This window comes from Kogia breviceps, chromosome 12 (genome assembly GCF_026419965.1).
Source record: "Kogia breviceps isolate mKogBre1 chromosome 12, mKogBre1 haplotype 1, whole genome shotgun sequence".
NCBI classification, from domain to species: Eukaryota; Metazoa; Chordata; class Mammalia; order Artiodactyla; family Physeteridae; genus Kogia; species Kogia breviceps.
Genome location: NC_081321.1, coordinates 58821662 through 58842526, shown reverse-complemented (window position 1 = coordinate 58842526; position 20865 = coordinate 58821662). Strand labels below are relative to the sequence as shown.

Below are 20865 nucleotides of genomic sequence, written 5' to 3'. Positions count from 1 at the left end.
TATCCTCTGTCTATAGGGAAAGGGAAGAAAGAAGGTCAGGATTTCAATGTAATTTGTTTCATATTTTAGGTTTTTACTACAATAGAAGGAAAGAAATCATAGTGCACTTACATATAACAATATGACAGCTTTTTAAAAGCCACATGCATATAAATTTAATATAAATAGAGTCAAGTTACCTATAACTTAAAATAATGACTTTTCATGGAAGTGAGTAGTTTTATAGTTCACTCCCATGAACTATAGTTCTCAGTTGACTCCCATGAACTATATGGCCATTCACTAATTATAACTTATCACTCAAAAAGTCATATGATGCAAAAGAATCTTAAGAAGTACCTTAAAGAAACTCTGGACCTGGGCGGGACTTTAGAGATAGTCTCCCGGGTTTTTCAGTTGAAGAAATTGAGGCTATTAGAGATTAATGGTTTGCCAAAGTCATGAGCTGCTTTATGGCTGAATAGAGACTTCATTAGAGATATGTGTCTTAGCCATGCTACACTATCATCTGAAAGTGATCACTCCCCTCTCTAAACTACAGCATTTATTAACTGTTCAGTTTGATTCTCAATTGCCTCAGTTTGACTGACCTGTCTTCAGGGCTTATCCCATGTCACACATCATTTATTAAGATTCCCAGGCTTCCCTGGTGGCGCAGTGGTTGAGAATCTGCCTGCCGATGCAGGGGACATGGGTTCGTGCCCCAGTCCGGGAAGATCCCACATGCCGCGGAGCGGCTGGGCCCGTGAGCCATGGCCGCTGAGCCTGTGCGTCCGGAGCCTGTGCTCCGCAACGGGAGAGGCCACAACAGTGAGAGGCCCGCCTAGCACAAAAGTAAATAAATAAATAAATAACTAAATAAATAAATAAATAAAGATTCCCCCAACATTGCTGCCACTCGTTGATCCCTACCTTGCCTGAACCCTTACAACAGTCAGACTAAAAACTTTGTTTTAGCGCTTAACTATACAAGATAGTGCCATGAAGAAAGCATATACTTTGCTGACAGCCAAGAGAATGCTAGAGTTCTCTCGGGATAAATTGACCAGCTGAAGAAATCAGACCAGTATTGACAGTTGGGAATCTCTATTGAAATGACCCAACCATGTCATTCTACCACGAAGAACAAAGATCAACAAGCCCCACCTATATACCTAAAACTTCCAATCAGCTTTTCATTCCAGTCTCTTAGATATGAACAGAGAACCATGGATCACTCCACATTTGAAGAAAATCTTTAAGCAGAAAGGCAGAGACCAAAACGAACAAACCAACAGCAAGCAATTAAAGACAAACAAACAATGCAGAGAACAGAAGAAAATGTTTTAATTATAATAAATTCCTTTACAGAGATGAGAAAAAACTTTGCATCCATGAAACAATAAAATGTCAGGACTTCCCTGGTGTCGCGGTGGTTAAGAGTCCACCTTCCCATGCAGGGGACACAGGTTTGATTCCTGGTCCGGGAAGATCCCACATGCTGCAGAGCAGCTAAACCCATGTGCCGCAACTACTGAAGCCCATGCACTCTAGGGCCCTTGCTCCGCAACAAGAGAGGCCACCGCAATGAGAAGCCCGTGCACTGCAAGGAAGAGTAGCCCCCGCTCGCCCCAACTAGAGAAAGCCCACACCCAGCACCGAAGACCCAACTCACCCAAAAAACAGGCCATGTAAGGGAATATTTAGAGGACTAAAATGAGCTCTTAGAAATTAAAAACGTGATAACATAAATGAAAAAGTCCATAAGTGGATTGAAATATAAACCAAGGAAATGTCCCAGATAGTAGAACAAAAAGACAAAGCTATGAAAATAAGAGAGAAAAGTAAAGAAAATTAGTGGATTAGAACAGGATATCTAACATCCAAATAAAGGAGAGAGAGCAGAGAATATGGAGGAAAGGAAAATATTAAACAAAATAATCAAAAAATTTTCTCAGAAATGTCAGATGTGCATTTTTAAACTGTATCAGCACACTAAGTGCCCAGCATAGTGGAAAAGAAAGACCAACAGCAAGGGACATAATTGTGACATTTCAGAACAATGGGAATCAAAAGAAGATCGTAAAAACTTGCACGGGGTCGGGGGCAGCAGAGGGGGAACCATGTTACATGAAAAGGACAAGAATAAATATATCTTTGAACTTGCCAGTAAAAGCACTGGAAGCTGTAGGACAATGGAGTAAACAATATGATTTCTTCTTTGGCCCATAATTATTTTACATGTGTTTTTAAAATTTTCATATTGTTGGGTATTTTATTTTTGTTCATACTTTCTTCCAGCATTATTTAGATATAATTGACATATAACATTGTATAAGTTTAAGATGTATGTGTTGATTTGATACATATATATTGCAAAATGATTACGACAGTAGCATTAGTTAATACTTCACATCACGTCATGTAGTAGCCATTTTTTTGTGGTGAGAACATTTAAGATCTGCTTTCTCAGCAACTTTCAATTATATAAAAGTGTTAATTATAGTTAACTGTATTGTTAACTATAATCACCACATTGCATGTTAGATTCCCACAATTTATACATCTTTTAACTGGAAGTTTGAAGCTGCTGACCTAAAATCTCTCCAATTCCCCCAACTTCCAGCCCCTAGAAACAACCATTCTACTCTGTTTCTAAGAGTGTGGCTATTTTAGATTCCACATATAAGTGATATCATATAGTATTTGTCTTTGTCTGGCTTACTTCACTTGGCATAATGTCTTCAAGGTCCATCCATGCTGTCACAAATGGCAGTATTTCCTTCTTTCTCATGGATGTATATTTATATCCCCATATCTTCTTTATCCATTAATCTCTAGACAGACAGTTAGGTTGTTTCCAAATTTTACCTATTGTGAATAATGCTGCATTGACCGTGGAAGGGCAGATATCTCTTCAAGATACTGATTTCATTTCCTTTGGAGATATACCCAGAAGTGGGATTGCTGGATCAAATGTAGTTTATTTTTAATTTTTTGAGGAACCTCTATACTCTTTTCCATAGTAGCTGTACCAATTTACATTCCGACAACAGTGCACAAGGGTTCCCTTTTCTCCACATCCTCACCAACACTTGCTATCTCTTGTCATTTTGATGACAGCCATTCTAACAGATGTGAGGCAATATCTCATTGTGCTTTTGATTTGTATTTTCCTGATGATTGCTGGTGTGGAGGATCTTTTGATCAATGATGTTGTACATCTTTTCATGTACTTGTTGGCTGTTTGTTTTCTTTGGAAAATGTCTGTTTAGTTCCTCAGCCCATTTTTTAATCAGATTGGATTTTTTTCCTATAGAGATGTGAGTTATTTATATATTTTAGATATTAACCCCTTATGAAATATATAATTTACAAATATTTTCTCCCATTCCATAGGTTGGGAATTTTTATTTTATTTTTTTTGCGGTACATGGGCCTCTCACTTCTGTGGCCTCTCCCGTTGCGGAGCACAGGCTCTGGATGCACAGGCTCAGCGGCCATGGCTCACAGGTCCAGCCGCTCCACGGCATGTGGGATCCTCCCAGACCGGGGCATGAACCCATGTCCCCTGCATCGGCAGGCGGACTCCCAACCACTGTACCACCATGAAAGCCCAGGTTGGGAATTTTGTTGATTGTTTCCTTTGCTGTGCAGAAGCTTTTTAGTTTGATGTAGTCCCTATTTGTCTATTTTTGCTTTTGTTGCTTGTACTCATGGAGCCATATCCAAAAAATCCTTGCCAAGACCAATAACAAGGAGATTTTCCCTATGTTTTCTTCTAGGAGTTTTATAGTTTCAGGTCTTATATTTACATATTTAATCCATTTAAAGTTAGTTTTTGTGAGTGGTATAAGATAGGGGCTCAATTTCATTCTTTTGCATATGAATACCCAGTTTTCCCAACATCATTTATTAAATTGACTATCCTCTGCCCATTGAGTATTCTTGGCTTGCTTGTCAAATATTAGTTGACCATATATGTGTGGGTTTATTTCTGGGCTCTCTGATTCTATTCCATTCGTCTACGTGTTGATTTTTATGCCAGTACCACACTGTCTTGGTTTCTATAGCTTTGTATTATAGTTTGTAATCAGATGAGATTGGGCATGTTCAGGGTGGTATGGTCGTAGACTATAGTGTGTAATCAGGAAGTGTGAGGCTTCCAGCTTTGTTTTTCTTTCTCAGAATTGCTTTGGCTATTTGGGATCTTTTGTGGTTCCATAAAAATTTTAGGATTGTTTTTTCTATTTCTGTGAAAAATGCTATTGGGATTTTGATAGGGATTGCATTGAGTCTATAGGTGGCTTTGGGTAGTGTGTACATTTTAACAGTGTTAATTCTTTCAATCTATGAACACAGTATGACTTTCCATTTACTTGTATCTCCTTCAATTTTTTTCATCAAAGTCCTGTAGAAAAACAAATTAAGCCCAAAGTTAGTAGAAGGAAAGAAATAACCTATCAGGGCAAAAATAGATAAAATAGAAAATAGAAAAAATGAGCAAAACTAGGAGATAGTTTTTTGAAAAGACCAACGAAATAGCCAATCCCTTAGCTAGACTAAGAAAAAAGAAAGAAGACTCAAATAAATAAAATCAAAAAGGAAAGAAGAAACATTACAACTGATGCTTCAGAAATAAAATACCATAAAGCAATTATAAATAATTATATACCAAAAAATTGTTTAACATAGAAGAAATCAATAAATTCCTAGAAACATACAACCTACCAAGATTAAATCTTGAAGAAATAGAAAGTCTGAACAAATCTATAACTAGTAAGAAGATTGAATCAAAAACCTCCCAACAAAGAAAAGCTTAGAAACACATGGCTCCAATGGTGAATTCTACCAATAATTAAAGAAGAACAACACCAATCTATCTCAAACAATTCCAAAAAATTGAAGAAGAGGGAGCACTTCCAAACTCATGTTACTAGGCCATGATACCAAAGCCAGACAAAGATACCACAAGAAAAGAAAACTACAGACCAATATCCCTGATGAATATAGACACAGAAATCCTCCACAAAATACTATCCAGTACATGAAAAGAATCATACACCATGATCAAGCACTGGCTCAACATACGAAAATCATTTAATGTGATACACCACTGTAACAGAATAAAGGATAAAAATCACATGATTGTCTAAATTGATGAATAAGAAGCATTTAACAAAATTCAATACTTTCATAATAAAATCTCTCAACAAACTAGAAATAAGGAAATTACATCAACATAATAAAAACCATAAATTAGAAGCCCACAAGATAACATTATACACAATGGTAAAAAATTGAAAGCTTTTCCTCTAAGATCAGGCTCAAGGTATGGATGCCCACTTTTATTCAACATGGTACTGGAAGTTCTAGTCAGAGTAATAGGAAAGAAAAAGAAATAAAAGCTGTCAAAATTGGAAAGGAAAAAGTAAAATTGTCCCTGTTTGCAAACAATATAATCTTATATTTAGAAAACTCTAAGCACTCCATAAAAAACCTTAGAACTATTAAATGAATTAAGTAACATTACAGGATACAAAATGAACACACAAAAATCCGTTGTATTTCTATACACTAACAACAAACTATCTGAAAAAAAATAGGAGACAATCGCATTTACAGTAGCATCAAAATGAATAAAATGCTTAGGAATAAACTAAACTAAGGAAGTGAATGATTTGCATACTGAAAACTACAAAATATTGATGAAAGAAATTAAACAAGACACAAATAAATGGAAAGCTATGCCATGTTCATTAGCTGAAATACTTAATATTGTTAAAATGTTCATACTGCTCAAAGCCATCTGTAGATTCAATGCAATCCTTATCAAAATTCCAATGGCATTTTTTTACAGAAATAGAAAAAAATTCTAAAATTCATATGGAACCACAAAAGACTTCAAATAGCCAAATCAATACTGAGAAAGAAGAATGAAGCTGGAGGCCTCACACTTTCCAGTTTCAAAATATATTACTATACAAAGCTATAGTAATCAAAACAGTATGGTACTGGCAAAAAGATAGACTTATAGACAAATGGAACAAAATAGAGAGCTCAGAAATAAATCCACACATATAAGATCAACTCATCTTCAACAAGGTCCCAAAAATATGTAATGGGGAAAACATAGTTTCTTAAACAAATGGTTATGGGAAAACTGGATATCCACATGCAAAAGAATGAAATTGTAGTCTTATCTTACACCATATACAAAAATTAACTCAAAATGGATTAAAGACTTTAGACATAGACCTGAAACTAACATTTTTAGAAGAATGCTTAGGAGAAGAGCTTCATGACATTGGTCTTGGCAACACTTCCATGGAAACAAAAACAAAAATAAACAAGTGGAACTATATCAAACTAAAAAGCTTCTGAACAGCAATGCAAACAACAGAGTGAAAAGGCAACCAATGGGATGGGAGAAAATATTTGTGAATCATATATCTGAAAAGAGGTTAATCTCCAAAATATATACGTACTAGAACTTAATATTTTTTTAATGACAACAAATTTTTAATGGACTTGAATAGACAATCCTCCAAAGAAGACATACAAAAGTCCAACAGGTATATGAGAAAATGCTCATTGTTATTATTTATCAGGGAAATGCAAATTAAAACCACAATAAGATATCACCTCACATCTGGCACGATGTCTATTATCAATAAAAACCAAAAGACAACAAATGTTGGTGGAGAAATTGGAACTCTTGCACACTGTTTTTGGGAATGCAAAATGGTGCAGCTACTATGGGAAACAGTATGGAGAGTACTCAAAAAATTCAAAACAGAATTATCATATGATCCAGAAATCCCACTACTGGGTATTTATCCAAAGAATTTCAGTCAGCATCTTGAATAGATATTGGCACTCCAGTGTTCATTGCAGTGCTGTTCACAATAGCCAAGACACGGACACAAACTAAATGTCCATCAATAGATAAGTTGATACAGAAAATGTGGCATATACATACAGTGAATACTAGTCAGCCTTAAAAAGGAAAGGAAAAAAGAAGGAAATCTGAAATATGTGACAACATGGATGAGCTTTGAGAACATTATTCTAAGTGAAGTAAGCCAGTCACAGAAAAACAAATGCTTCACAATTCTACTCATATGAGTATCTAAAATACTCAAATTCATAGGATCAAACAGTAGAATAGTGGTTGCCAGGGACTGGTGGGGTGGGGGGTAAACAGGGAGTTATTAATCAATGAGCAAAAAGCTTCAGTCAAGCAAGAGAAATAAGCTCTAGAGATGTGACTGACTGTACAACAATGTACTTATAGTCAACAAAAATATATACTTCAAAATTTGTCAAGAGGGTAGATCTCATGTCAAACGTTGTTAACACACACACACACACACACACACACACACACACACACACACACACAAAGTAAAACAGAGGATATGCATACTCTACAACCCAGAAGTCCCACTTCTAAATATATTCCCTAGTGAATCCTCTACGTGTATGAAGAGTCATGTGCAAGAATGTTCACTGCAGCATAATTTGTAGTAGTAAAAACCTATAAACAACCTGAATGATCACCAGGGAGAGAATGTCTGTGGAATGCTATATGGCAATTCAAATGAATAAACTAGAGCATTTGTATTAGTATTATTTTTTAAATGTTAAAGAATATTTTTGTAATGTTTTGTTTAAAAATGTTTTCCAAAAATCCTTGGCTCATTTATTTTTATGCACTGCTTGAAAATTAGTCATTTTTGTCTTTTTCATCTTTTTTTTTATAGTGAAAACTTCTATATTTAGAATTAGTCAGCTGGACTCAGTTTAGATGATCCCAATTTTGTTGGCAACATCCAAAGTGTCATAGTCAGGAGCCAGTCAAACATATGCCTTCTTCTCTCCATCAGGCCTGATCAGGGTGTTGACCTTAGCCACGTCAATGTCATAGAGCTTCTTCACAGCCTGTTTAATTTGGTGCTTGTTGGCCTTGACATCCACGATGAACACCAGTGTGTTGTTGTCTTCTATTTTCTTCATGGCTGACTCGGTGATGAGGGGGAACTTGGTGATGGCATAGTGGTCAAGCTTCTTTCTCCTAGGGGTGCTCTTCCAAGGATATTGGGCTGCCTCCTGAGCCACAGTGTTTTGGGCTGGCAGAAGGTGGGTGACGTCCAGGACTTCTTTTTTCTGTGGCTGTGTATGCCTTTCAACACTGCTTTCTTGGCCTTCAAAGCCTTTGCTTTGGCTTCGGCTTTGGGAGGGGCAGGGACTTCCTTCTTCGCCTTCAGTGCCATGAAAAGCTCTTTTTCATCTTTAAATGAATCCTCTTTACTTCTTACAATGTCCTTCTCTTTTCATTTGTTAAGATATAATTTTATTGCTGTTATAATAGGAAGAACAATACTTGTTTCCTGCCTTGTTACACGATTGTATTTCCATTCACAAATTTGTCATGATATATTAAAACACAAATGAGGTAGCTATAATCAATGGCAGTGGAACTCTAAAATACAATTACAGTGCTTCACAATTTGACTGGAAATGACAGATTGTAATTTGGATTACAGTGTATTACAATTCATGCTAAATTTCCAACAGCGAATACATTTAACCTCCCTTCACACTTGTAATCAGTCAAGCATGAGATAAAGCATATCAGGGAACACAAATCATTACAAAATAAAAACTACAGGCACTTGAGAAAGAAATAATGTAATATCCATTTCTGTTAAAGTCAACTTTCATTTAATGCTTTTGTTTTGGAATGTAAAAGGCAATTCTTGTGACAAACCATTTCAACAAATATACTCACAAGAACAGGTTAATCTGAAAGAAAAAAAAACTTCTAATATATTTTATGAAAATAGCTTACTCCTTACAAAGGACTAGATATAACTTATCCTTCTTTCTTTATTTATTTTTGCAGTACGCAGGCCTCTCACTGCCGAAGCCCCTCCCACCACGGAGCAAAGACTTCAGATGTGCAGGACCATGGGCCCAGCCGCTCCACGGCACGTGGGATCCTCCCGGACGGGGGCATGAACCCGCATGCCCTGCATCAGCAGGCGGACCCCCAACCACTGCGCCACCAGGGAAGCCCCTTTATTTTTTTTAACATCTTAATTGAAGTATACTTGCTTTACAATGCTGTGTTAGTTTCTGCTTTATAACAAAGTGAATCAGTTATACATATACATATGGCCCCATATCTCTTCCCTCTTCCAGCTCCCTCCCTCCCACCCTCTCTATCCCACCCCTGTAGGTGGTCACAAAGCATGGAGCTGATCTCCCTGTGCTATGCGGCTGCTTCCCACTTGCTATCTATTTTATGTTTGGTAGTGTATATATGTCCATGCCACTCTCTCACTTTGTCCCAGCTTACCCTTCCCGTCCCCCATATCCTCAAGTCCATCCTCTAGTAGGTCTGTGTCTTTATTCGTGTCGTGCCCCTAGGTTCTTCATGACCTTTTTTTTTTTTAGATTCCATATATATGTGTTAGCATACGGTATTTGTTTTTCTCTTTCTGACTTACTTCACTCTGTACGACAGACTCCAGGTCTATCCACCTCATTACAAGTAACTCAGTTTCATTTCTTTTTATGGCTGAGTAATATTCCATTGTATATATGTGCCACATCTTCTTTATCCATTCATCCGTTGATGGACACTTAGCTTGCTTCCATGTCCTGGCTATTGTAAATAGAGCTGCAATGAACATTTTGGTACATGACTCTTTTTGAATTATGGTTTTCTCAGGGTATATGTCCAGTAGTGGGATTGCTGGGTCGTATGGTAGTTCTATTTTTAGTTTTTTAAGGAACCTCTATACTGTTCTCCATAGAGGCTGTACCAATTTACATTCCCACCAACAGTGCAAGAGGATTCCCTTTTCTCCACACCCTCTCTAGCATTTACTGTTTGTAGATTTTTTTATGATGGCCATTCTGACGGGTGTGAGATATCGCATTGTAGTATTTTTGTTGTTTTTTTTTTTCGTTTTTTTTGCAGTACGTGGGCCTCTCACAATGTAAATGGATTAAATGCTCCAACCAAAAGACATAGACTGGCTGAATGGATACAAAAACAAGACCTGTATATATGCTGTCTACAAGAGACCCAGTACAGACCGAGGGACACATACAGACTGAAAGTGAGGGGATGGAAAAGGATATTCCATGCAAATGGAAATCAAAAGAAAGCTGGAGTAGCAATTCTCATATCAGACAAAATAGACTTTAAAATAAAAACTATTATAAGAGACAAAGAAGGACACTACATAATGATCAAGGGATCAATCCAAGGAGAAGATACAAAAATTGTAAATATTTATGCACCCAACATAGGACCACCTCAATACATAAGGCAAATACTAACAGCCATTAAAGGGGAAATTGACAGGAACACAATCATAGTAGGGGATTTTAACACCCCACTTTCACCAATGGACAGTTCATCCAAAATGAAAATAAATAAGGAAACACAAGCTTTACATGATACATTAAACAAGATGGACTTAATTGATATTTATAGGACATTCCATCCAAAAACAACAGAATACACATTCTTCTCAAGTGCTCATGGAACATTCTCCAGTATAGATCATATCTGGGGTCACAAATCGAGCCTTGGTAAATTTAAGAAATTTGAAATCATATCAAGTATCTTTTCCAACCACAACGCTATAAGACTAGATATCAATTACAGGAAAAAAATCTGTAAAAAATACAAACACATGGAGGCTAAACAACACACTACTTAATAACCAAGAGATGACTGAAGAAATCAAAGAGGAAATAAAAAAATACCTAGAAACAAGTGACAATGAAAACACGACGACCCAAAACCTATGGGATGCAGCAAAAGCAGTTCTAAGAGGGATGTTTATAGCAATACAATCTACCTTAAGAAACAAGAAACATCTCAAATAAACAATGTAACCTTACACCTAAAGCAATTAGAGAAAGAAGAACAAAACAACTCCAAAGTTAGCAGAAGGAAAGAAATCATAAAGATCAGGTCAGAAATAAATGAAAAAGAAATGGAGGAAATGATAGCAAAGATCAATAAAACTAAAAGCTGGTTCTTTGAGAAGATAAACAAAATTGATAAACCATTAGCCAGACTCATCAAGAAAAAAAGGGAGAAAACTCAAATCAATAGAATTAGAAAGGAAGAAGTAGCAGTAACAACTGACACTGCAGAAATACAAAGGATCATGAGAGATTCCTACAAGCAACTATATGCCAATAAAATGGACAACCTGGAAGAAATGGACAAATTCTTAGAAATGCACAACCTTTCAAGACTGAACCAGGAAGAAACAGAAAATACAAACAGACCAATCACAAGCACTGAAATTGAACCTGTGATAAAAAATCTTCCAACAAACAAAAGCCCAGGACCAGATGGCTTCACAGGCGAATTCTATCAAACATTTAGAGAAGAGCTAACACCTGTCCTTCTCAAACTCTTCCAAAATGTGGCAGAGGGATGAACACTCCCAAACTCATTCTACAAGGCCACCATCACCCTTATACCAAAACCAGACAAAGACGTCACAAAGAAAGAAAACTATAGGCCAATATCACTGATGAACATAGATGCAAAAATCCTCAACAAAATACTAGCAAACAGAATACAACAGCACATTAAAAGGATCATACACCATGATCAAGTGGGGTTTATCCCAGGAATGCAAGGATTCTTCAATATACACAAATCAATCAATGTGATACATACACCATATTAACAAATTGAAGGAGAAAAACCATATGATCATCTCAATAGATGCAGAGAAAGCTTTCAACAAGATTCAACACCAATTTATGATAAAAACCCTCCAGAAAGTAGGCATAGAGGGAACTTTCCTCAAATAATAAAGGCCATATATGACAAACCCAGAGCCAACATTGTCCTCAGTGGTGAAAAACTGAAACCATTTCCACTAAGATCAAGAATAAGACAAGGTTGCTCACTCTCACCACTATTATTCAACAGTTTTGGAAGTTTTAGCCACAACAATCAGAGAAGAAAAAGAAATAAAAGGAATTCAAATAGGAAAAGAAGTAGTAAAGCTGTCACTGTTCGTAGATGACATGACACTATACACAGAGAATCTAAAGATGCTACCAGAAAACTACTAGAGCTAATCAATGAATTTGGTAAAGTAGCAGGATACAAAATTAATGCACAGAAATCTCTAGCATTCCTATACACTAATGATGAAATATCTGAAAGTGAAATTAAGAAAACACTCCCATTTACCACTGAAACAGAAAGAATAAAATATCTAGGAATAAACCTACCTAAGGAGACAAAAGACCTGTATGCAGGAAATTATAAGACACTGATGAAGGAAATTACAGATGATACAAATAGATGGAGAGATATACCATATTCTTGGATTGGAAGAATCAACATTATGAAAATGACTCTACTACCAAAGCAATCTACAGATTCAATGCAATCCCTATCAAACTACCACTGGCATTTTTCACAGAACTAGAACCAAAAATTTCGCCATTTGTATGGAAACACAAAAGACCCCGAATAGCCAAAGCAATCTTGAGAACAAAAAATGGAGCTGGAGGAATCAGGCTCCCTGACTTCAGACTATACTACAAAGCTACAGTAATCAAGACAGTATGGTACTGGCACAAAAACAGAAATATAGATCAATGGAACAGGATAGAAAGCCCAGAGATAAACCCACGCACATATGGTCACCTTATCTTTGATAGAGGAGGCACGAATATACAGTGGAGAAAAGACAGCCTCTTCAATAAGTGGTGATGGGACAACTGGACAGCTACATGTAAAAAAATGAAATTAGAACGCTCCCTAATGCCACACACAAAAATAAACTCAAAATGGATTAAAGACCTAAATGTAAGGCCAGACACTATCAAACTCTCAGAGGAAAACATAGGCAGAACACTCTATGACAGAAATCACAGCAAGATCCTTTTTGACCCACCTCCTAGAGAAATGGAAATAAAAACAAAAATAAACAAACGGGACCTAGTGAAACTTAAAAGGTTTTGCACAGGAAAGGAAACCGTAAACAAGACGAAAAGACAGCCCTCACAATGGGAGAAAATATTTGCAAATGAAACAACTGACAAAGAATTAATCTCCAAATTTTACAAGCAGCTCAATATCAAGAAAACAAACAACCCAATCCAAAGATGGGTAGAAGACCTAAATAGACATTTCTCCAAAGAAGATATACAGATTGCCAACGAACACATGAAAGAATGCTCAACATCGTTAATCATTAGAGAAGTGCAAATCAAAACTACAATGAGATGTCATCTCACACCCATGAGAATGGCCATCATCAAAAAATCTACAAACAATAAATGCTGGAGAGGGTGTGAAGAAAAGGGAATCCTCTTGCACTGTTGGTGGGAATGTAAATTGGTACAGCCACTATGGCTGTAGAGAAATAAAAGCATCTGTGTTTACAAAGACTTGTATACTAATGTTTACAGGAGCTTTATTTTAATAGTCACAAACAGAAAACAACCCGAATGTCCATCCACAAGTGAATGAATAATCAAAAAGTAGTATGTGCATACAAAAGGATATTACTTAGGAAAAAAACGGAATAAACATAACAACATGGATGAGTCTTAACATAATTATGCAGAGTGAAAGAAGCCAGACTCAAAAGTATACACACTGTATGATTTAATTTATATAAAATTCTAGAAAATTCAAACTAATCTGTTGTAAAGGAAAGCAGGGATTTGGGGAAAAGGATTACAAAGATGCATAAGGGAACTTTGAGGTGGGGGGTGGATATGTTCATTATCTTTGTGATGATGGTTTCGTTGGTCAAATGTATCAAATTACACACTTTAAATATGTACTTTATGTCTATTATACTTCAACAAAGCTAATTATTTTTTTAAAAACAGTATACACAGTTCTGCCCCCTGGCTTTTTTTTCCCCCAGTAATATGGCCTGTTGATTGTTTCTTTCAAATACACAAAGCTTTCTCATTCTTTTTTACAGCTACGTGTAAAATTCTATTATATGCAAGCAATAGAATTGATTTTACAATTCCTCCACTGATGACAGTTTACAAACAATGCATTGAAAAACCTTGTACAAACTCATTTCCTTCATATACAAGCATACCTATAGGATATATTCCTAGACTAGGTCAAAAGGAAATATACTTACAATTCTGATTACTGCTATCAAATTGAGCATTCAGTTTTCAATGCAGCAAACAGAAATCATTCTAGATATTTTAAACAGGAAGGCACTTGTTATAGGGAATTTGGTGCTTACAAAGTCAATGGAAAGGCTGAAGGAGCAAGGTCTGGGAATCTAGGCTGAGTCTCCCAGAATGAATCCCACCATGATACAGAACCAATTCACTAAGGGAGCTACTGTCTCTGGGGCCATACATGGAGCCATAACGGAAGCCAGAGGTCACCCCACAACCTCTCATTCCTGGGAAACTGGCGAAAAAAGATCTAATAGCACAATCCAGGAATTAAAGTGTCAGACTAAGAAGCTGCTGCCACCACTACTACTCCTCCATATCCAGGAAGTTGGGGGATGGACACTTAATTACTGCTGCATGGAAACATGTTTCCCACAACCCTGCAACATACAAAAACCTCAAGAAGATGGCCTTTGCCTCATTTCTCTTTTCATATCATGCAGATAACATTTAACTGAGCAAACCTAATTAGCTTCCAGAATGCTAGCTGCACACAAAAAAATCTGGGAAATGTATTTATTTCCCAACTTCTCTGACTAGGAAGGTAAATTGGTGGTTGAGTGAGTAAATCCAGAATACCATCCTCAGTGGTTGTTCCAATTTACATCTCTACCAGCAAAAATACTTGTTCCTCACTTCTGACCAATGATATCTAGGATATAACAGTGTTTCATAAACATTAAAAAAATCTTGTTCAAATAGGTTAAAAAACTAGTTTCTCTGTATAGTTTTATTTTGTAGTTCTCTTAATAGTGAAGCTGAACTTTTTTTTTTTTTTTTTGCAGTTTGTCATTTGTATCCTTTTCTGTGAAAACTCAGTTTACAGTTTACCGTTTTCCTTTTGGACTGCTGAACTTTTTCTTATTGAATTCTAGGAGTTCCTTAAGCAATGCATGACATGATTTGCAAATATCTTTTCTATGTCATTTTTCTTTACTTTGCTTATAGTGGTTTTTGCCATGAAGAATTTATTTTATACAGTGTATAATTTATCATTATTATAAATTTGTGGTGAAAATCTATCCTTTTTATTGTTTCTGGATTTTATATCAAATTTAGAAAGGCCTTCAGAAAGCCCTTCACCACACTAAAATCTTTAAAGATTCCCCCATGATTTCTTCAAGTACTTTAAACATTTCAGTTTCACATTTAAAACTGGATTTCATTCTGGTATAATATGAGGTATGAATCCAACTTTTTTTTCTTCCAAATAGCTACCAGGTGTCTTACTGCCTTTAATGAGTTAAACCATATTCTCCCCCACTGAAATGAAATGTCATCTTTGCTCTGTGCTAAATTACCACATCTGGGTCTATTTTTGACCTTTCTATTCTTTTCTAATGATCTGACTAGTCATATGCCAGTACCAAATGCTTTTAACTATTGGCGTTCTCTAATATATTTTGTAAGACTAGTCTGCCCTTATTGCTTTTTCAGAGTTTTCTTGGCTAGTCTTGCTTCTTTTTCACAGGAAATTTGGAATCAGCTTTCTAGCTTTAGAAAATCCTGGTAGTTTTCTTGGTGTTGCATTAAGTTTATAGAATAATTTACAAAGAACTGGCATGTATGAGGTTAAGTCTTCCTATCCAAGAATGATATGCCTTTTCATGTGCTTCAACTTCTTTTCAGAAAACAAAATAAAGTTTTCTTTTTGTGGTCTTGCATATTGTTTATTTCTAGGTATTTTCTCTCCTTTGTTCTTACTTTAAAAGGGGCCTTTTCTTCAATTACATCTTTGAACTGACTATTGTATGAACGAAAGCTTTTAATTTCTGTGGCTAATTTTATACCCAGTGATTTTATTAGTTTTGGGATACTACTTTCAGTTGACTCTCTTAAGCCTTGTACTATCTTCTACAATTTTACCTCCTCCTCCATTTTTAATGTCTCTAAATTCCCTCACATCTGTTACATAATTTTGCCCTAGGTTTTTAAGTTCTTTGAGGACATGAATTATAGTAGTGCATTTTGTACACCTTTCGGAGCACCAGTAAAATGCTCTGTGTAGAATGGTTTATGGCTGACCCTTATTATGAAAATAAAACCATGAAGTGCCTGCTATATTCTGAATCTGTCTGATTTCATTCATTCATTCATACCACCTTTTTCAGGTTTCACTCACAAATGAAACCAAAATTGATTTTCTTCTAAAAAGAAATTTATCAATTCTGTTCATTCATAGCATATAATTCCTTTCTCCTACCACAATAACTTTTTTATTAAGTGTCACATATGTATTTTGCAACAAAGCAAGCCTTTCAGCTTGTAAGTTTTTTTCTTGGATTTACATATGAAATTGCAGGCAAAAAATAAAAATTTTAGTCTCAGATTTGCTTAAACATTCTTGATAATATTCATTCATTGTCCATAACAGTTTTCCTAAAGCTATGTATGATTTCATGTAAAAACTATACACACTAGGTATAATGTGAAGGGGGAAATGGCCATTAAAGCTTAAAATCAGATCTAAACCAAAAATGTTTACATGCCTGAAACAGATTAAATTCTATATACAAGAAAATCAGTCTTCTTACTTTATAGTTAGAGATCTTGTTAAAATATTTCCAAACTACACCAGTTACCTAGATATCGCAAGGATAAATCAGTCATGTGTCCATCTTAAAAATACTATATCAAATCAGAAATTCCACTTGATAAAGCAAATGTTTCTTCCCCAGACCATTTTCAAATGTGGTTAAAAATTCTAACTTCCAAATTAAATTTTCATAAGGTGAAGTAAAGCTAGCAACAATTGTGTGATACAGTGAAATAAGTTGAAAATTCAGGAAAGTACAGACAAAAAGCAGTGGGTTTTGTTTTGTTTTTTCATCCATGCCATGAGACTGGCAGGATGTCAGTTGCCCGACGACCAGGGATATAACTTGGGCCACGGCAGTGAAAGCCCAGAATCCTAACCAGGGAGTTCCCCAAAAAGCAGCTTTTAAAACTGCCCGGCCAAAATGAATAAATATTTGTAGATTTTCCTCCCAGGGCCATAAGACACTATCCCTCAGCCTAATTCTAATGTTCTCTTCAAACCTTATGGTGAGGTTCTTTCACTTCTTCAATAACTAACTCTTCCTTGTATCTTATATTGGACCTATATATACCCTGGGAACTTATATTGACTGTGTATATACCACACTCCCAACTCCTAGAAAATAAGGCATACATCGACAGATGAATGGATAAAGAAGATGTGGCACATATATACAATGGAACATTACTCAGCTATAAAAAGAAACAAAACTGAGTTATTTGTAGTGAGGTGGATGGGCCTAGAGTCTGTCATACAGAGTGAAGTAAGTCAGAAAGAGAAAAACAAATACTGTATGCTAACACACATATATAGAATCTAAAAAAAAAAGTTTATGAAGAACCTAGGGGCAGGACAGGATTAAAGACACAGATGTAGAGAAAAGACTTGAGGACATGGAGATGGGGAAGGGTAAGCTGGGACAAAGTGAGAGAGTGGCATGGACATATATGCACTACCAAATGTAAAATCGATAGCTACTGGGAAGCAGCCACATAGCAAAGGGAGATCAGCTCGGTGCTTTGTGACCACCTAGAGGGGTGGGAAAGGGAGAGTGGGAGGGAGACGCAAGAGGGAGGGGATATGGGGTTATATGTATACGTATAGCTGATTCACTTTGTTATAAAGCAGCAGAAACTAACACACCATTGTAACTACACACCTATGGTCATGTAATCTATGACAAAGGAGGCAAGGATAAACAGTGGAGAAAAGACAGTCTCTTCAATAAGTGGTGGTGGGAAAACTGGACAGCTACATGTAAAATAATGAAATGAGAACACTACCTAACACCATACACAAAAATAAACTCAAAATGGATTAGAGACCTAAATGTAAGACCAGACACTATAAAACTCTTAGAGGGGGGCTTCCCTGGTGGCGCAGTGGTTGAGAGTCCGCCTGCCGATGCAGGGGATACGGGTTCGTGCCCCGGTCTGGGAGGATCCCACATGGGAGTGGCTGGGCCCGTGGGCCGCGGGGCCTGTGCGTCCGGAGCGTGTGCTCCACGGTGGGAGAGGCCACAGCAGTGAGAGGCCCACGTACAGCAAAAAACAAACAAACAAACCTCTTAGAGGAAAACATAGGAAGAATACTCTTTGACATAAATCACAGCAAGATCTTTTATGATCTACCTCCTACAGTAATGGAATAAAAAACAAAAATAAACAAATGGGGCTTAATGAAACTTAAAAGCTTTTGCAAAGCAAAGGAAACTACAAACAAGATGAAAAGACAACCCTCAGAATGGGAGAAAATATTTGCAAACGAATCAACTGACAAAGGATTAATCTCCAAAATATATAAACAGCTCATGCAGCTCAATATTAAAGAAACAAACAACCCAAGCCAAAAATGGGCAGAAGACCTAAATAGACATTTCTCCAAAGAAGACATACAGATGGCCAAGAAGCACATGAAAAGCTGCTCAACATCACTAGTTATTAGAGAAATGCAAATCAAAACTACAGTGAGGTATCACCTCATACCACTTAGAATGGGCATCATCAGAAAATCTACAAACAACAAATGCTAGAGAGGGTGTGGAGAAAGGGGAATCCTCTTGCACTGTTGGTGGGAATGTAAACTGATACAGCCACTATGGAGAACAGTATGGAAGTTCCTTAAAAAACTAAAAATATAATTACCATATGATCCAGCAATCCCACTACTGGGCATATACCCAGAGAAAACCGTAATTCAAAAAGACACATGCATCCCAATGTTCATTGCAGCACTATTTACAAAGGCCAGGTCCTGGAAGCAACCTAAATGCCCATCGACAGACGAATGGATAAAGAAGATGTGGTACATATATACAATGGAATATTACTCAGCCATAAAAAGGAACGAAATTGGGTCATTTGCTGAGACGTGGATGGATCTAGAGACTGTCATACAGAGTGAAGTAAGTCAGAAAGAGAAAAACAAATATCATATATTAATGCATATATGTGGAACCTAGAAAAATGGTACAGATGAACCGGTCTGCAGGGCAGAAATTGAGACACAGATGTAGAGAACAAACATATGGACACCAAGGAGGGAAAGCGGCAGGGGGGTGGTGCTGTGATGAATTGGGTGACTGGGATTGACACGTATACACTGATGTGGATAAAACTGATGACTAATAAGAACCTGCTGTCTAAAAAAATAAAATTCAAAATAATAATAATAATAAATAAATAAATAAAAAGAAACAAAATTGAGTTATCTGTAGTGAGGTGGATGGACCTAGTCTGTCACACAGCGTGAAGTAAGTCAGAGAAAAACAAATACCATATGCTAACACATATACAAGGAATCTAAAAAAAAAAAATGGTTCTGACGAACCTAGGGGCAGGACAAGAATAAAGACGCAGACATAGAGGATGGACTTGAGGACACGGGGAGGGGGAAGGGTAAGCTGGGGCGAAGTGAAAGAGTGGCATGGACATATATACACTACCAAATGTAAAATAGATAGCTAGTGGGAAGCAGCCACATAGCACAGGGAGATCAGCTCGGTGCTTTGTGACCACCTACAGGGGCGGGATAGGGAGGGTGGGAGGAAGACACAAGAGGGAGGGGATATGGGGATATATGTATATGTATAGCTGATTCACTTTGTTATACAGCAGAAACTAACACACCATTGTAAAGCAATTAAACTCCAATAAAGATGTTAAAAAGGACTTCCCTGGTGGTGCAGTGGTTAAGAATCCGCCTGCCAATGCAGGGTAGACGGCTTCGATCCCTGGTCTGGGAAGATCCCACATGCTGCAGAGCAGCTAAGCCTGTGCGCCACAACTACTGAGCCTGCGCTCTAGAGCCCACGAGCCACAACTACTGAGCCCGCGTGCCTAGAAGCCCGTGCTCTCCAACAAGAGAAGCCACCGCAATGAGAAGCCCGCACACCGCAACGAAGAGTAGCCCCCGCTCAACCCAACTAGAGAAAGCCCAACGTGCAGCAACGAAGACCCAATGCAACCAAAAAATAAATTAAATTTTTAAAATGTAAAAAAAAAAAAAGGCTTACGTTTTCAAACGTGCTAGTATTTTAAGATTACCATCAAAGACCATTAAAGACAGGTAACTGATATTTGGAGGTCTAACCAATGAGTTCATAAGACCAGGATATGAATTCTGACCACATCACTCAAATAAAATAAGTGCAATTAGTTTTAATTATTTATTTGCCTAAATACAAGCATACCTTGTATTTAGAATGGAACCTGCAGGTTCCATTCCAGACCACCAAAATAAAGCAAATATGGCAATAAAGCAAGTCACACAAATTTTTTGGTTTCCCAGTGTATATGTTATGTTTATAACTTTACTACTATAGTCTATGAAGTGAGCAATAGCATTATGTCGAAAAAAAAAAGTACACACCTTAATTTTAAAATACACCAAACACATATATGTGGAATCTAGAAAAATGGTACAGATGAACTGGTTTGCAAGGCAGAAATAGAGACACAGATGTAAAGAACAAACTTGTGGACACTAATCGGGGAAGCGGGGTATGGTGGTGGTGGTGGAATGAATTGGGAGATTGGGATTGACATATATTTATTAATATGTATTAAATTGATAACTAATAAGAACCTGCTGTATAAAAATAGATAAAATTCAAAAATAAGACA

The 20865-nt window shown here is 36.8% G+C and overlaps 1 pseudogene; it reads right to left on the bottom strand.

The window, feature by feature from the left end:
- Window positions 1-7734: 7734 nt before the first annotated feature.
- Window positions 7735-8275, bottom strand: LOC131767206 (large ribosomal subunit protein uL23 pseudogene; annotated as a pseudogene).
- Window positions 8276-20865: the final 12590 nt, after the last annotated feature.